General features: G+C 41.6%; 1 non-coding gene across 1 annotated transcript; it reads right to left on the bottom strand.

The window, feature by feature from the left end:
• Positions 1–1,204: 1,204 nt before the first annotated feature.
• Positions 1,205–1,310, bottom strand: LOC132604743 (small nucleolar RNA R71). The gene has a single exon (XR_009568845.1). It is a non-coding gene; the product is annotated as a small nucleolar RNA R71 (small nucleolar RNA).
• Between the last annotated feature and the right edge of the window lie 4,631 nt (positions 1,311–5,941).

The raw sequence follows: 5,941 nt of genomic DNA, 5'->3' as shown, positions 1-5,941 counted from the left end.
TAGTCATTGTAGGGTTTTTAATAGTTATCAGTTGATATATTTTTGTCTCTTCACTTAGAACATTAAATACTCTCTAGTTTTTGAAGGTTCAAACATCAATTCAAGTATTATCAATTCCTCTTTTCTTCCAAAGTAAGCAATTATGAATTCTTCAATTTCTTATTTCTTGTTCTTTGTCATGAGTAGCTAAATTCCCTTACTAGAGTTGTGAACCCAATGATGGGTGTTTTGTGATTGGGTTTGTGATTGATATACACATAATGGATTATTAGGGTTTAGTTATTCTTCATTCTTCATTCATAATTAATGGTTGCAAACATTGATTAAAGCCATAAACCTTGATTTATTTGGGAAAATAATTAGGGTTGGTAAGAATAACTAACAAGGACTCAAAGCTTTAAACTTTGTTTAATAAATTCACTTAGGAATAAGAAGAATTTACTTGGCATGATTAATCGTTCTTCATGTCTACTTTCTTTTATTTGGGAAAATCATAGAAAGACATAATCTTTATTTATTGGGAAATAGTAGAGATTCACATAGAGATTAAGTGCATTCATGTAATGATCCATTATAAGTATATCAAGATCAATACCCATAATCATACATCCTATCTAGCGGGGACACAACCTTAGTTTCTGTTACCATAAATTTCCACCAAAGCAAGTAGATAGCAATTAGTTGTAGAAAAACCAACTTTTACCAAAATCATCGGATTAAGACATTAGACCTAGAACTTAGCATCCTACGACTTTAGTAACCTTTTCACACCATATTCCCTGTGGGATTCGACCCCAACCTTGTTGGGTTACTATATTTGACAACGTCCGTGTTATACCATTAATAGGTGTGATTTGAGCGTATCAAATTTTGGCGCCGTTGCCGGGGAATACGGTTTTGAAATTACTAATTAGTGTTTGCTTTGATTAAAGTATTTTGCTTATTCCATCACACCTTGTTTGCTACTCTGTGTAAACCAGGTGAACATGAATCAAAATCAGCAAAATCAATGTGCTGGATGTGTGTGCTAATCACATCCAGAACAACGTTCCATAAGATGCTATTCAGTTGAGGTTATTCAAATATTCCTTAGCTGGAGAGGCAAGAACATGGTTTGAGAAGCTGCCCCGAAATTCGATTACTTCATGGGCAGAGATGGTAGCTGCTTTTCTCACAAAATGGTACCCCCCTAGCAAAAAGGCTGAAATTCGTGACAAGATATATGAATTTAAGCAGCAACCGGGGGAACAACTATATGAAGCCTGGGAGAGATTCAAGGAGTATCTGCAGAAGAGCTCGAATCATGGTTTTTCGGAACATATATTAATTGAGAAGTTCTACCGAGGGTTAGATCCAATGACACAGTCAGTAGCTAATAATGCAGCTGATGGTTCTTTCATGAACAAGACCTTTCGACGAGTGACCACCATACTTAACAAACTGACGACTCATAATCAGGCTTGGCACTCAAACAATGCTGATGTGATATTTTATGGTAGTGCTATGATCCAGAATATAGTGAAGGAGAATCAAGACACCCAGCAAACTTTGGTAGAACTTGCAACAAATATTTCCTTGCTAACGAAGAAGTTTGATGAATCCCAGATCAAGAAGGTAAATGTTTGTGAGGATAATACAATTTTTCCAAAAGGGATGTACCATACTCAAGATGGACCATTCCATGATGGGCCACCGATGTAGGTTGAAGATGCTAATTATGTTAATAATTCTCAAGGGGGTTACCAAAGACAGAATTACCAGGGTGGCTATCAGAATCAGAATCAATAGAGACCTCAGCAAGGTCAAGGTGCTTACAACAACTCTGGGAACCACAACAATAATTATGGTGGTGCGAACCAATGGAGCTACAACAACAGCAACAATTTCGGGAACAAGAGTTCCAATCCTTATATACCACCCAAAGGGTAGTCAACAGAGCAAGGTAGTTCGAAGGTTGAAGCAATGCTTGACAAGATTTTGGCAAATCAATCTAAGTCTGAAAGGACTTTGTATGGGCTGACAGAAATAGTGGGTTCCCATACAGCGACTATTCAGAAGCTTGAGTCGCAGATAAGGGATATTTCTAGAGAGCAGCACCCTCCTAAAAAGGGAGGACTTCCAAGTGACACTATTCCAAATCCCAAGAATGGGGGAGGCGGTGTAGACCGTGTGTTTTCCATCACTACTAGAAGTGGTAAAACACTCCAGGGGGCTACTGAGAAGGTGATTGATCTTGAGCATATAGATGAAGAGGATGAGGTGCAGTCTGAAGCACCCATTATTGCTGATGAGATTCCTACTGACAAGAAGGTTGCTGATATTCCAGAGATGGTGAAGGAAGCCGATAAAACAAGCAAGCAAGTTGTAAAAGGGGCTCTCTGCCCTTTAACGCAGCTGTTCAAATCTAAACCTCCCTTTCCTCAGAGGTTGGTAAAGAAGAAGGAAGATGCTAAGTTCGAGAAGTTTTATGATCAGCTGAAGCAGTTATCTCTGAATTTTCCCTTCTTGGAAGCTGTCAAGATATTTGAAGGATCTGCTGACCAAGAAGAAAACGGTGCAACATGAAACCGTGAGTTTGACTCACACTGTGAGTTCCATCATTTCAACTACAACTGTTCAAAAAAAGAGGGATCCTAGGGCGTTCACCATTCCTTGTTCTATTGGGCACCATGATTTTGCCCGTGCTTTGTATGATGATGGGGCGAGTATTAATTTGATGCCCCTTGCTATATATAAACAATCAAGTTTAGGGATTCCAAGGCCGACTACGATGAGGTTGCAAATGGCTAATAGGTCTATCAAAAGACCTGTTGAGCTGATTGATGATGTAATTGTGCGGGTTGGTGATTTTATGTTGCCTGCCGATTTTGTGATTCTTGACTGTGCTGTTGATCGGGACATTCCTATCATTCTGGGGAGACCTTTCCTTGCTACAAGGAGAGCTCTGATGGATTCGGAGAAAAATGAAATCAAGTTCCGAGTCAACAATGAAGAAGTGACTTTTCAGGCTAGCAAAGGGATGAAGTTACCAAGTGCTTACGAGAGTATTTCGGTAATTGATTCGTTTAATGTTGTCAATGAAGAAGTGGAGTTCAAGATGGAAGAAGAAAGTTTGGGTGAAGCTCTGGCTGGTATTCTTATGAATTTCGATGCTGAAGACATGGAAGGCTATGTGGAGACAGTTAATTCACTTGTTGGGTTGGGCTCATATTCATACCACCCAAAGAAGCTAAATCTTGATCTGGAAAATAGAACAACTCCTCCAGCAAAGCCTTCGATCATTGAGCCGCCTAAGTTGGAGCTTAAGCAGCTCTCATCATATCTGAAATATGAGTTCCTTGGTCCAGACAATACATTACCCGTGATTATTTCAGCCCTATTGACTGAGGAGCAGATTTTACAGCTTTTGGAGGTGTTGAGGGAGTATAGGCGTGCTTTTGGTTGGACCATAGCATACATTCGAGGTATCCCATCTGGGATCTGTGAGCACAAAATCCAGTTGGAGGAGGATAGCAAACCGAGTGTAGAGCATCAGAGGCGACTGAACGAGAATATGCAAGAGGTCGTCAAGAAAGAGATCATCAAATGGCTGGATGTGGGCGTGGTTTACCCAATTGCGGATAGTAAATGGGTGAGCCCAGTCCAATATGTTCCTAAGAAGGGCGGCATCATTGTTGTGCCGAATGCAAAGAATAAGTTGATCCCGACCAGAACTGTCACCGGATGGAGAGTTTGCATGGACTATCGCAAGCTCAACACAGCCACTTGCAAGGACCACTTCCCTATGCCCTTCATTGATCAGATGGTCGATAGGCTAGCAGGGCATTCCTACTATTGCTTCCTTGATGGTTATTCGGGCTACAATCAGATCAACATTGCTTTGGAAGATCAGGAGAAGACCACTTTTACTTGTCCTTATGGGACATTTGCATTCAGCCGGATGCCTTTTGGTTTGTGTAATGCACCAGCCACTTTTCAAAGGTGCATGATGTCAATCTTTTCGGACATGGTAGAGGATTTCTTGGAAATGTTCATGGATGACTTTTCCGTGGTGGGTGATTCATTTGAAGATTGTCTTGGCCATCTGGGTCAAGTGCTAAAAAGGTGTGAGGAGACCAATCTGGTGTTAAATTGGGAGAAGTGCCATTTTATGGTGAAGGAAGGAATCGTCCTCGGTCACAAAATCTCTGAAAAGGGAATCGAGGTCGATCAAGCGAAAATTGATGTGATTGCAAAACTTCCACCACCTATCTCAGTCAAAGGTGTCCAAAGTTTCTTGGGACATGTTGGATTCTACAGGCGCTTCATCAAAGATTTCTCCAAGATTGCCAATCCAATGTGCAAGCTTCTTGAAAAAGAGGCTAATTTTGTGTTTGATGATAAGTGCCAGAAGGCGTTTGGGGAGTTAAAAGAGCGTCTCACTAATGCTCCTATTATTGTTGCTCCTGACTGGTCCTTGCCATTTGAACTGATGTGTGATGCTAATGGTTTCGCAATAGGTGTTGTACTTGGGCAGAGGCACAATAAAATAATGCACCCGATCTAGTATGCAAGCAGAACACTGAATGTTGCTCAGATGAATTACACAATGACAGAGCAAGAGCTACTTGCCATTGTGTTTGCGTTTGAGAAATTTCGGGCCTATTTGTTAGGGTCCAAAGTAGTGGTTTACACTGATCATACAGCCTTGAGATACCTCATGGCAAAGAAGGAAGCAAAGCCGCGACTGATCAGATGGGTGCTATTACTGCAAGAGTTTGATTTTGAGGTGAAGGACCGCAAGGGTACTGAAAACCAGGTTGCTGACCATCTCTCTCGGCTTGAAGAGGCTGGGAGACCTTCTGATGAGCTTGATATAGATGATGCTTTTCCAGATGAGAGGGTGTTGGCTATGTCAAATGAGGTGGCACCGTGGTATGCTGACATTGCCAATTATTTGGTAACAGACATAGTTCCAGAAGATATCAAAGCCTACCAAAAGAAGAAATTCTTGCGGGATGCTCGGCAGTACTATTGGGATGAGCCTTATTCGTTCCGAACATGCGCTGACAACATCATTCGGTGTTGTGTTCCGGAAAGTGAAGTGATGACGATTCTAAAGGTGTGCCATGACTCTCCTGTTGGGGGTCATCATAGCGAAAACTGGACTGCGGCTAAGGTACTTGAGTGCGGCTATTACTGGCCGACTATTTTTCATGATGCTAATCTATTAGTGCGGTCCTGTGATCAATGTCAGAGGCAAGAAAATATCGGCAGAAGGCAAGAGATGCCTATGAATTTTGTTATGGAGGTAGAAGTGTTCGATATCTGGGGGATTGACTTTATGGGACCCTTTGTGAGTTCGGGTGGCATGAAATACATCTTGGTTGCTGTGGACTATGTGTCAAAATGGGTAGAAGCGGTGGCTTTACCTAATAATGAGGCCAAGAGTGTTATGGGGTTCCTCAAGAAGAACATATTTACTCGTTTTGGTACTCCGAGGGCTATAATCAGCGATGGTGGATCCCACTTTTGTAATAGAGCTTTCACGGGACTGATGGAGAAATATGGTGTAAAACATAGGGTGGCAACGGCTTATCACCCTTAGATAAGTGGACAGGTTGAAGTGTCCAATAGGGAAATCAAAAGTATTCTAGCAAAAACAGTGAATGCAAATAGAACTGATTGGGCCCGCAAGCTCGATGATGCTCTATGGGCATACCGAACTGCTTTCAAGACTCCGATTGGAACTTCACCCTTCAAGCTTGTATTCGGAAAAGCTTGTCACTTGCCGGTTGAACTTGAGCACAAGGCTATGTGGGCGCTGAAGAAACTGAATATGGATTGGGAGGAAGCAACCAAGCTCAGGTTGTTTCAACTAAATGAGATGGATGAGTTTCGGTACCAGGCATATGAGAGTGCAACACTTTTTAAAGAAAGGATGAAGCAATACCATGACAAG

Source organism: Lycium barbarum, chromosome 7, assembly GCF_019175385.1.
Source record: "Lycium barbarum isolate Lr01 chromosome 7, ASM1917538v2, whole genome shotgun sequence".
In the NCBI taxonomy this organism is placed as follows: domain Eukaryota; kingdom Viridiplantae; phylum Streptophyta; class Magnoliopsida; order Solanales; family Solanaceae; genus Lycium; species Lycium barbarum.
This window is presented reverse-complemented; position numbering and strand designations above follow the sequence as displayed.